The sequence below is a fragment of the Symphalangus syndactylus genome, chromosome 14 (assembly GCF_028878055.3).
Source record: "Symphalangus syndactylus isolate Jambi chromosome 14, NHGRI_mSymSyn1-v2.1_pri, whole genome shotgun sequence".
NCBI lineage: Eukaryota > Metazoa > Chordata > Mammalia > Primates > Hylobatidae > Symphalangus > Symphalangus syndactylus.
The window spans coordinates 30840998-30854348 of NC_072436.2; the positions used below are offsets into that span (position 1 = coordinate 30840998).

General features: G+C 38.2%; 1 protein-coding gene across 10 annotated transcripts in view; it reads left to right on the plus strand.

Moving 5' to 3' along the window:
* CTNNA2 (catenin alpha 2) overlaps positions 1-13351 on the plus strand; it is a 1423217-nt gene that overhangs the window by 519646 nt on the left and 890220 nt on the right. The gene's annotated exons all lie outside the window — the stretch shown is intronic.

The window sequence follows — 13351 nt, forward strand, 5'->3', positions numbered from 1 at the left end:
CTTATTTTTCTGCGAGTCTCAAATTCATGTTTTCAGTTCATAGATTTCCTCACAAACGTAGCAAGCTAGCCACCCATTAAATAAATCAACTACCTCTCTAGCTAGCTAACTATAATACTGTTGATTTAGCATTTTAAAATTTTCATCTGTCTAAAATATACAACATAAAATTCTAACTACAGCCGGGTGCGGTGGCTCACACCTGTATTCCTAGCACTTTGAGAGACCAAGGGGGGGTGGATTGCTTGAGCTCAGGAGTTCAAGACCAGCCTAGGCAACATGGTGAAACCCTGTCTCTACTAAAATACAAAAAATTAGCTGGGCATGGCAGCATGCACCAGCAGTCCCAGCCACACAGGAGGCTGAGGCAGGAGAATTGCTAGAACCCAGGAGGCAGAGGTTGCAGTGAGCCAAGTTCGTGCCGCTGCACTCCAGCCTGGGTGACAGAGTGAGACTCCATCTCTAAAAAAAAAAAAAAAAAAAAAAGATAAAAAGAAAAAAATCTTAACTACTTGTAAGTATATAGTTCAATAGTGTTAACGATATTCATATCATTGAGCAAGCAATCTCCATAACTATTTCATCTTGCAAACTGAAACTCTATACCCATTAAACTATTCCCCATATCCTCCTCCCTGAAGCCTCTGACAATCACCATTCTACTTTCTTTTTCTATGAATTTGACTGCTCTAAATACCTCATATAAGTGGAATCATACATATTAGTCTTTTTTTGACTGTCTTATTTCACTTAGCATAATGTCTTCAAGGTACATGCATGTTGTGGCATGTTTCAGAATTCCATCGTATGTATATACCACATTTTGTTTATACATTCATCCATTCACGGATGTTTGGGTTGCTTCCACTTTTTGGCTCCTGGGAATAATGCTGCTATGAACATAGAGTTAAAGATATGTCTTTAATACCCTGCTTTCAGTTCTTTTGGATATAGACTCAGAGGTGGTATTCCTGGGTCATATGATAATTATATTTTTAATTTTTCAGAGCCTGCATGCTGTTTTCCATAGTGGCTGCACCATTTCCCTAGTAGTGCACTCCTACTAACGGTGCACAGTGGTTCCAGTTTCTCCAAATCCTCACCAACACTGGTTTTATTTTGTGAATTGTATCATCATAATTGGTGTGAGGTGATATCTCATTGTAGATTTGATTTATATTTTCCTAATGATTACTTATGTCGAGGAACTTTTTATATGCTTCCTAGGCATTTGACTATTTTTTTTGAAGAAATATTTCCAGTCTTTTGCCCATTTCTGAATCAAGTTGTTTGGTTTTGTTGCTGTTGTTAAGTTATAGGAGTTCTTTATATAGTCTGGATATTAGCACCTTATCAGACAGTGAGTGGCAAATATTTTCTCCCATTCTGTGGGTTGCCTTTTCACTCTATTGTGACCTTTGACACAGAGAATTTTTAAATTTTGATGTAGTCCTACGCAGCATCTGTAGTTGAAAGTTCTAAGGACCATGAAATCAGAACAGACACCTACTCCCAAGCTTGGTCTCTCTCCTGCATTTTCTGCCTTGAAGAATGCAATGCATACCTATTGAGTTGCACGTTGCATAAATCTTAGTGCCATTCTTGTTACTTCCCTTTCCTTCCAAATATAGTCTATTGTAGAGTTTCCTAGATCTTACCTCCTATATATCTGTTTAATGGACTACTTCCTGTCTCAGTTATTCAAAAGCACTATGTTTTCGTGCCCCAGCGCCTTTATATATGCTGTCTCTTTCACACACTTCTGCACTTCCCAGCTCAAGGAATACCTTCTCAGGGAAACTTTATCTGAAACTCCTGTCATACTTTTTAATGGGTCCTTTCCTTGTTACTTTTCACAGGATAATTAAGTATTTGTGAGGTGACTGTCTTTCATGCCATACTATAAATTAATAAAGGCAGAGACCAGACCATGTCTCTTTTGCTAATCGTTGATTTGCAATGCTTAGTACCCATTAAATATTTGTTGAATTATTGAATTAAGAGGTGAATGAATGGTCTCTTCCAATTCTTCTTGCAAACCTACCACTGTATCAATTCACAGCTGGATATTTAGTACCTGAAAACACCAACCCTCCTTCCACACTAACAAATACTGTTCCCCTTCTGCCCTGTTCTTCCTCATCCTCTCCTTCCTCCTAAAAACTAATTTCATTTCTATTATACTAACTTAAATTATTACTTTAATTTGCAATGTTAAATGTGCCACATTTTATCTATTGCGAAGAGTATATTTGTGTATGTGTTTTGGCAATGAGAAATCTTCTAAGTTTTCAGGTGCATTTGAAAACTGATACTCCTTCTGAATTCTTGTTTGTTTTCATGCATCTATAGCCTGGATAGTTGTTTTATTTTTTCTTTTGTTGTGGGTTTTTTAGGTTGACTGCCATATAATAAACTGTATGCACTTAAAATTTACAATATGATAAATTTTGACAAATGTACACATCCATGAAACCATCTTTGCACTGAAGATAGCAAAGGTATTCATAGTAGAGAGTGGTTTGATTGGCCCCAGGCCTCTTTTTAAAACATTTGTCTTTTACGATAATAAATTTTTCCCTTTAGTTTCTCCAAAACCTCTTAAGAATTCTTTTGTCATTACAAGTTAGTTTTCACACATTCTGTGGAAACTAATGTTTTCATTTTCTTGAAGCTTACATGAAATCGTGTTCTTGTGAATACAATAAACAACACAGTTCTTGGCCAGACTATCCTAGGAGTATTAGAGTAACAAATTTCTACAGATGCTAATTTAAGACAGCTAACAATGCTTGCTCTTCTAGGGGATATTTCAAGTTTCCTTTTTATATTATCCATTTCTTCTACAAAACAATTCTGTATCAGAAATGATGTCTATGTGTAACCTGTGTAAAGCTCAAATGCCATGTGCTCCTTCTCCTGAACAGTGTCAAATTCTAAGAAGCATTACTATAGTATGCAAAATAACCCAAAAAATGGGTAAAAGCCTTTAAAATTTGCTTTGTTATTTTCCATTCTGCAATCTCTTCCATACACTGCACATGCCTCTCAGGTGTGAGTGGTGCACCTCCTCTCTGACAGCAAGGTCCTCAGTCTCTTGTTTGAATTTGATGCCCAGAAGCTCTTATCTCCATTCTTTCCATTCTCTAGCACAGCTGGTCATTATGTAATCTCCTTAGCTTATCTGGCTTTACCTGATTTTCCTGTTTGCCCATTACCCAAATTTTATTTACCAATGAGAGCCTGCATTGATTTTCAGAGAGAGGTAGAGAGAAAGGAGCTTGTGGGGAAGGAATATGGAATGGGGCAAGATATTTAGTTAATGGAAACTTTAAAATACAGTATCTTTCCTTCTATCATAGAAATCTGTTTTCCAATATGCAAGATGATATTCAGAAATTATGGACACACTGACATTTAGAAAACAATAACCTCTTTTAAACTATCTCCAGCATCCATACGTGATTTATTTATTAAATGATATGTTGTGGGAATGAAATCTGTTAGTTTTACTATTGCATTGTTTTTGTTTTTATTAAAAAGTATTGTCACTTTTTGTTTTCAGCATAAGTAAATGCCAATTTTCATATTGTACATGTCCATTTTCAGATTTTTAATATAGAACTGTTTTGTTTTTCTTTTGAAGTTTCACAACATTCATTATAATTACCCAATCTGTCAAGATTATAGAATTATCTATGTTATTATTGTATTTCATATGGCTAAACAGTGTTATTTGAATTTCTTTATTATTAAATATATATATATTCTCATTTAAACCTGGCTGCATGCCAGATCTCTAAGTTTTCAGTATGAGTGGCGACTATATTTTTACTCTAGAATATTCCAGTAGAAGATTCCCCTATATCTGTAAACAAATATTGGAGTAGGTGTTGTGCTGAACCCCTATGGACTCTGATGGGGATGACGCCAGGATCACGGGGCCAAAGAAGAGACACAGAGCCAGCAAATGAGACATGGAGTTTTACTGGGGGGCTTACCTACGGGGGAGAAGTCTAGTGGCAGCAGGCTGGCAGAAGAACCATAACCATTTGTGAAAGACATGCAGTTCATATAGTACTTTCACGTAGCACCATTTACCTAACAACTTTCACCTGGCAACCTTAATTCAACCCAAAATGGTGCCTCCATCCCCTCTACACCCCATGTTCCACGGGCTGGGCTGGGGGCTCAGATGTTACTCATAGACAGGGAATGAATCTCTGGGTGGACCACTCCCAGATTCCCTAGCTCAGCAAACACATTCAGATGCATCTGCCGTATAGGGTCTTTCTCGGAGTATGCGTAAGTTTTTGCTCTCAGGTGTGTTTACATACCGTAGGCTTATGATAGCATTTATATTTAAAAGAAGTAACAAAAATAAATTGTCTAAAAGAGATATTGTATTCAAAACTTAGAACTCTGATGTTTTAGACTTTGGGAAAGATAGGATATCTAGTTTGGTGTGTGTGTTTCTGCCTTCGTGTCTGTTTAATTATGACTAAATTCATGTGATATATGCATATTATCTTCCTAATGTAAGTTTAAACTGTATCAGAATAGGAACAATGAGATTTATGTATTTCTTTCTTCTCCTGAAGCACTTGGCATGGTCCTCTAGCACACGGTAGGTGATATTCAGGAAGGAGTCTTGCGAAATCAGGAAAGCATTGGCAGTTTGGTTAAGATATCCAACTTCTAATCTTACTTTTACAAATAACTAGCTGAAAAGCTAAGTCACTTAACCACTTTTAGCTTCAGTTTCTCCGTTTTTCAAATACAGACAATTATTGTGTTTACCTAAATGAATTATTTTACTAAATGAAGTCACAGGGGATTTAAAAAACTTTAAATGTTTTATAGCTGTCAGAGTAGATTTATTAATTATAATTTATTAAATCAATGTGTACTACCTATAGCAATGTGTACTACCTTTTGATTAGTGAGCAAGCCCCGGCCTTTCCAAGCAGGATGCTAGAGAGCTGAATCAGCATCTAATAGTCTTCATGAAGAAGATTCAGTAGCTCGGTATGGCTTACAGTTGGTGGTAGCTGCACATTGTGTCTGCAAACTGAGTGGATAGTTGTGCAGCTAGTGAACCATTCATAGAAAAGCTTCTTGAAAATGGAATGCAAAAGAGTTACTCCAATCATTTCTTCATATTGAAGCTCTGGGCCAAGGAAAGCTTAAATCAAGGAATTCCAGAACGTTTTCAGTGTTTACCACGAAGATTTTCCTAGACTGAAAACTTTTTTTTGACTATGCACTAATTGAGGGGTTCTCAAACTTTAGTGAATACTAGAATCACCTGGGAAGATCTTGAAATCTTTATGTCCAGGCCTCACCCCTCTTCAATTAAATTAGAATCTCTGGAGTTGGACCCAGGCTTCAAGATGTTTATAGCTCATCAGGTGATTTCATTTTACAGCCAATTTGAGAAGAAGCAGACTAATCCCCTTCTTGCTTATCAGCCCCGCCTAGGTTACTTATCAATCCATGGTAGTTATTTAGTGTTTCACATTTGGCAGCTGATAACAGGCAGTCATTATACAAGGTTTACGAGCTTATTATTTACTTAGAAGTAGGTAGGTATGGGCCGGGTGTGGTGGTTTGCGCCTATAATCCCAGCACATTGGGAGGCCAAGGTGGGCAGATCACAAGGTTAGGAGATTGAAACCATCCTGGCTAACACAGTGAAAGAGAAGTCTAGTGGCAGCAGGCTGGGCAGAAGAATCACAACCAGGGGTTGTGGCGGGCACGTGTAGTCCCAGCTACTTGGGGAGGAGGCTGAGGCAAGAGAATCACTTGAACCCAGGAGGTGGAGGTTGCAGTGAACAGACATCGTGCCACTGCACTCCAGCCTGGGTGACAGAGTGAGACTCTGTCTCAAAAAAAAAAAAAAAAAGAGGTAGATAAGACTTCTGTAGGAGAAACAACTTGATATTCTATATTAAAATATTATGGATATATATATCCTATGCTAAATGATGTGTTACCAAGCCTGACATTCTGTAGGTACGCAGGAATATGTGTTAAGTATATATTGGGCAGTCAAATATATAGGGCAGTTAAATATTTTGAGAGTTGTGGAAAAAGAAAGATATATAGCTGAAATTAACAAGAAGTAGGTAATATTTAAGCTCAGCATTGATTAAAAATTTGTGAAGACTAGTGGGACAAGAATTTCACGTTTAAGATTGGTGGGATAAGAATTTCAGGCTTTAATTTTCAAAGGCAAAGACACAAGAATGGCATTGATAATTGGAGGTTGGATGAAGAAGCCCTGATGTGATGAAGCGTTTCATATTCAGGTACAGTTAGAAATATAAGATGGCTGGGCGGGATGGCACATGCCTGTAATCCCAGCACTTCGGGAGGCCGAGGCAGGCAGATCATTTGAGGTCTGGAGTTTGAGACTAACTTGACCAACATAGTGAAACCCCATCTCTACTAAAAATACAAAATAATTAGCAGGGTGTGGTGGCTCATGCCTGTAGTTCCAGATATGCGGGAGGCTAAGGCAGGAGAATCACTTGAACCTGGGAGGTGGAGGTTGCAGTGAGCCAAGATTGTGCCACTGTACACCAGCCTGGGTGATGGAGAGACTCCATCTCAAAAAAGAAAGAAAGAAATATGATAAGATAATGGAACAGACTCATATTGGGAAAAGTATAGACAACATGATGAAAGGAAGGGAGAGTGGGAAGGAGGACAGAAGCTAGCTACCTGGCTGGCTCCTACCCACTTAAATGATATTTTAGAAAGATTAATATGGCAACTTCGTGAAAAGCTGACTAAATCAGAGAAAAACTGGACCCAGACAGATTGGTTAGGTGTGATCATAATATCGAGGGAAATGAAACAAAATATAGTACTTTGAGGGTCCAGGATTGAGGAGGTGGTAATGGGAACAGAAAGAAGCTAAAAGTTGCAGGCATTACAAAAAAAGAATAAAATCTTTTTCAACTTACTGAAGGGGAGATAAGAGCCAAAATTTGTTCTACATTTTTGGCCCTAGGCTAATTAATTGGGAAGTCTTTAGGAGTGACAGGGGCAGGGGAGAGTGTATGGGTTTGATTTTAAACATAGATGAATGGGGAGGACCGCCTGGCAGAAGGGCAATGCCATGGTGAAATAGAGAAATTTGGAAGTACTTGCCAATAGAGAGAGGAGAATAGAGGGATGAAGGTATAGTTTTGGAAGAAAGAACAAACTAGTATTAGAAAATGAAATAGAAATAAATTAGAGAGGGAAAGCAATCCCTGAAAATATCCAGCAAACAAAGACAGAATCCTAAAATCCAAGGGAATAGGGTATTTCTTAAAGGAGATAGTGATCAATCTAGACTCTAGAATGTTGTTGTAGTCATATCATATTGGAGATTGTGGAGAATGAATAATGAGAGAATGCTTTGGATTTTGCTAGACAGGTGTCATTAATTATATTCAAAAGTGCATTTTCAGGAAGCCACAAGGGCAATAGCTAAATGAAAAGAAGGAATCCATCCTGAAAGAACAGAATAGATGGTGAAATAATTGATGTAGGTAGGAATGCTAACTAGACTCTCTTTTGGTTATCATTGCAATACATATTGAAGGTATTTCTTTTTGCCTCTGCAGATAGTCTGGTACTCAACTAAGGGCCCCTGTGTTATTATTTTGTGTATCTCTGGAGCCTGACACAATGTCTGCACATAGTGAGCACTTCAGGCATGCTTTAGAAGGTCGTCACAGAATGGAAGGAGAGAAATGGAGAGGAGCAATGGGGAGACATTAAAGACAAGCACAAAATTATAACTGTTTGCCTGCTTGCTTATTGTTTCCAGCCCAAAAAAGAAGTATCAGGGTATATATGAAGAGAAGGAGCCATAATGATAACACAAAGAAAGAAGGTTCAGGGTTGCATGAAGTGGTGCAAAGAGGAAATTTATTTATCTAAAAAGCAGGTAGGGAGGAGAGATAATCCCAAAAATGTTTTGTAGAAAAGGTAAGAGCAAAAGCAGGTTGGATGAAATGATCTCAATTATTTTGAACAAAGACAGAGGTGGTTTTAATGGACCACGGATAGATGATACTTGACCACTATTGGAGATGTTTTTCTATTTTTTATCTGTTACTGCCATCTGTGAGGGTCTCCCAGACATTTTTAAGGGATTTTATTTACTGAATACAGCTGACAATTATTCCTTTCTTGGACACTGCTGAAAAGGCCAATTTTTATGAGGCATAATTTGCCTAAGAATTTTTTATTTAATTCATTTATATGGTGTGTAACTGCATCTGTTAGAAATGGGGTGTTCACATATGGTAGTCGATAATCTTATTCAATTTGAAATAGATTTGAAAGCTGTGCTTTGAATGATAGGCATCCTTTCTCAAATTTTCTCAATAGGCAAATCCATTTAATGGTGTAACAGAGCATTGGCTGTATGCCATAGGACTTACAGAGAATCCTTAAAACACCTCCTCTGTCACCCCGCTTATTATATCTCCACATTCTCTTAAGCCATGGAGCAGTTGCTTACGTTTCCTGCCTTCATTCGACAACAGCATTTTCATATTGCCCACTCTCTGTCTGAGCAATGACAAATCCAAACAGCTAAGACATGACCATGCCACCAAGGTGTATTTGGCCAGCGTGTAGATGAGATGTACATGGTCCTAACTCAAAACTAAGGGGAATCTTATGAAGCAGAGTGACAAGGAGGTACAGATGAAAGAAGAAGCTTCCTCATGGGACCATTTCCTAAATGAAAGCGATGGCCAAGCCATTCACTGCTCATGCAGTGTTTTCTTTGTTATGACATAACCTCAAATGTGAAGTGATACAGTGATATCAACAAGTTCCACTATTTTCTTTTCTTTTTCTCTTTTTTTTCGAGAGGGAGTCTTGCTCTGTCACCCAGGTTGGAGTGCAGCAGCGTCATCTTGGCTCACTGCAACCTCCGCCTCCTGAGTTCAAGCTATTCTCCTGCCTCAGCCTCCCAAGTAGCTGGGATTACAGGAGTGTGCCACCATGCCTGGCTAATTTTTGTATTTCTAGTAGAGACAGAGTTTCACCATGTTGGCCAAGCTGGTCTCGAACTCCTGACCTTGTGATCTGCCCACCCAGGCCTCCCAAAGAGATGGGATTACAGGCCTCAGCCACTGTGCCTGGCCTCACTATTTCATTTTTATTCAATCAATATTTATTAAGTAAATGATGACCAATGGGCTAAGAGAGCAAGACTGAGAAAACATGATAGAGCATGAGAGAAAGGTCTCCTTCACATATCGGAGAGGTCATAAGCCCTTGCCTCCTAATGACCTGGTGCCTCCCTGCTTCTCACCCTCTTTGGTGGTGTGGTCTTAGTGGAATGAGAGGACCCAACAGAAACTTCAGTTGATGCCAGCTGTGTGAACTCCTAGGCTGAGAGCTGGTCAGAGACTACTTCCCTGACCAGGAAGCTCTCTCTGTCACACAGCCCTGTCCCTCCTCCTTCATTTGCCCTATAAATACATAAAGCAGCACAGTGTGGGGATGGTGGGCGTGTTCTCGCAGCCTCTCTAAAAACAAGAGTTGGGAGAGGTGGCAGGATTCTGTTACTCCTCTGTGTGTCCTTTTCTCAAGTATCCCTGGCTTTATGCCTCTACTCCTTATACCGTGAATACTTGAGTCTCCTAGGATATTGGGCTTCCTTTCCGTGCTGTGCGCTGAGTCTTCACCGCTGCCTGACTGCCTCTGTGTGGATGGTACCTTAGTTACCGTGTTCTAGTATGGGTTCTTGCTGGTCTTAGGGTAAGATTTCACTCCTGTATGGGGAGTGGAGGGTTTGTTTCCACTGAAGGAGGATACCTTTGGGAAAGAAGAGTATTCTAGGACAGAAAATGGGGATACAAGAGGCAAATCCTAGGTAAGAGACGGGAAGATAACTCACTTATGTTCTCCCTATGGATCTCACTTCATTGAGCCTGGACTCTGCTGAGTGTAGATCCATTACTTTTTAAAATGATACTATTCACAGCCAGGTACAGTGGCTCATACTTGTAATCCCAGTGCTTTGGGATGCTAAGGTGGGAGGATTGCTTGAGGTTAGTAGTTCAAACCAGCCTGGGCAAGATAGCAAGACCCCCATCTCTACAAAAAATAAAATAAAATAAAATAATGAGCTGGTCATGGTGGTGCACACCTGTGGTCTCAGGTACTCTAGAGACTGAGGCAGGAGGATAGCTTGAGCCTAGGAGTTTGAGGCTACAGTGAGCTCTGATAGAGCCACTGCATTTCAGCCTGAGTGACAAAGCAAGAGCAAATGATACAGTTTGAGTAATGTAATAAAGTGCATGTGTGCTAGATCCAGCAAGGGCAGACCTTGAAGTTGGAATAGAGGATGTCTTTCGTCAGTCTATGAGTGCAGCTGAGCTAGAGATCTGATGGTGCTCCACTATGGCCATACACTGCTACTCACTGTCCTTCCAGTGGCTTCTCTTCCCCTTCCTTATAGAAGCTTCATTTTACAAGTGTTTCTCAGAGTGAAGTTCACAGACCACCTGGTTCAGAATTCCCTGGGTGGGTATGGGAGGAGTCCATGAGAATTCATCTTGGTAAGTCTAGCCATAACTCTAGATTCAGTATGTCTGGGGTGACCCTGTAAATTTTATTACTAGATAGCACCCCAAGTAAATCTTATGCTTCTAAAATTTGAGAATCACTAATAGCCTAAGTTTAATACATTATTATCAACATCATTTTAATTAGTTAGGTCTCTTTTCCATGGAAAAGTATGCTATCTAGGAATGAAATCAATTCTCGGAAGGTTTAACATCAGAAGTTTAAAAAATACCAAAAAACCTGGAGATACGTACAATGACAAAAAGACAAGAAGTTTGATGTGAAAATATCTTGAAGAAAAATGCATACACGTGAAAATGTCATATACCCTTAGGATTCATCTTAATGCAAATTTTAACATTTGCAATAGGTTTATCTGTTGCGTATTTTATTAAATAAAATATATTTGTATGCCAAAGTTTGCATTAGCTGAGGGCCCAGGAGTACTCCAGGTCAGCACAGAGCCCTTTGTGTGGCTTTTATTGCAGGACATTGGAAGATAATGGCATATTATTCTTTCACTTGACCTCTCTTTCTGGAACCCTTGGCTTTTGAAAATGCTATATTCTTTCAGCAAAAATAACAGCAACAATAGCAACGGTTTATTGTTTGCCACTCCATTTGTAAGAAACTTTGTATATATTCTCTCAAAGTCATCCTATTTGTCATTTGAAGTATTATCCATACTTGTATAATATGACACTGATACTGATATCCTTGTGCATTGATTACTTCTACAAACAGTTTTTGAGTTCTATGCACAGGCACTATTTTGGGTGCTGAGAATGTGAAATAAAGAAAACATACATTATCTGCTAATAAGAATATTACATTTTGAGATGAGACAAGTAAAATATTAAACAGGGTGATGATTATAGGCTATGGAAGTGCAATTTAAAAATGAAACAACCAAAAGCATGATTCATGAAAAAAATTGATAATTTGAATTTCATATTAAAACTAGAAACTTTGGCACTGAGAAACATAATACTAAGAGAATATAAACAAGCCATAAACTGTAAGAAAAAACTGGTAAATTACATATTTGATGAAAGACGTATATCCATAATATACAAAGAACTCTTAAAATTCCGCAAGATAACCAGTAACTCAACATAAAAATGGGTGAAAGCCCTGAATAGATACCTCAGCAAGGAAGACATGCAGATGGCAAATAAGCATAAGAAGCAATGTTCACCATCATTTGTGATTGGGGAAATGCAAATTAAACAACAAAGAGATTTTAATATTTCATATCCTTACCAGAATCACTAAAATCTCCAAAACTGACAATACAAAATGCTGGTGATATGTGGAGCAACAGGAGATCTCATTCATTCAGATGCAATATGATATAGCCACTTTGAAGGACAGTTTGGCAGTTTCTAAAATAAAACTAAACAGATTTAATTGCCTTATAACTCAGTAATCACAACCCTACATATTTACTCCGCTGATTTGAAAACATCTATTTATATGGCATCACCTAATCTTGTTCCATTTTCTAAAATAAACTTAGAATAATTTTAGACTTACGGAAAATTTGCAGAGATAGTACAGAAAATTACATATACTCTAGACTTATTTGTCACAATTAATAAACCAATATTGATAGATTATTAACTGAGCAGAGCATAATAATAAAAAACCATAATCACAAACCTTTCTGTTGATATGCTTAGCAAAAATGGCAAGAACAAACACAGTGTGAATGCCGAACTATTCTTATTTTTAAGCTGACTTGCAAAGAACGGTGAATTATACATCTGTATGAATAAGAATCAGAAATCTAGTTTAGAAGATTGCTAATTCAGGAGTGTTTCTTTTAATACTCTTTTTTGAAGTCTAAACTTACCAGTCTAAGTAAAACCATTCTTGTGTTTCACAGAAAACATTTAAAGAGGCATGCAAGGATATACAAAATACAGAAAGAGAATAAGAAATCCACAGAAAAGAGAAAAGACAAATATGGTTGAAGACACAATAAGAGTCAGGGAAGTGACTAATGTACATATACATTAGGGCCTATGCATCCTGTGCAAACCTGTCCACCTGAGAACACAGCCACAGGAGGCTCAATGGGTGGGGCTCGCTTTGCAGTGGAGTCCAGGTTCAAATTCCAACTGTAGTTTTTATGGTGCCTGCGCTGTGTGACCTGGGAAAATTATTTACCCACTCTGTGCCCGTGTGCTCATGAGTTCATTGGGGCTCATCTTACATTCATTCCAGCACTGCTGTGCAGAGCAGATGACAGGATGCATGTAAAGTACTTAGCAACAGACCTAGCACACCTCAGGCTTGAAAAACCTGGTGGACGTTGCCTTTATTGCTAACGTCATTGTTATTCTTGCTACAACTGGACAACAGATTGGGCTCTTAAGCTTTCTGACACATCAATTGTAAAGTTTATGACAAAATTATATTTTTAATCTTAAAATGATCTTTCAGATAGGTCATGAAACTACCTCCATTTCATGTAATTCACTTTGTTTTAAGGAAAATTCCTTAAACAAAATGTTTGATTTGTGCATAAAATACTCTGTATTACCACATAAAGGTAAAGAAACCTGGTTATCAGGCATTTTCTCTCTAAAAGCTAAGTCTGTAATTCAATCAAAAATGCATTTGATATAAACATCTTGAATAAAAACCAGATAAGATTGTTCAAGATGAAGCTGATTCACTGATGTGTTCCGAATTCTGATGTCAGTGACTTGATGCAAACCAGGCAGTCTTCATTAACTCTGGACCTCTCAGAAACCAA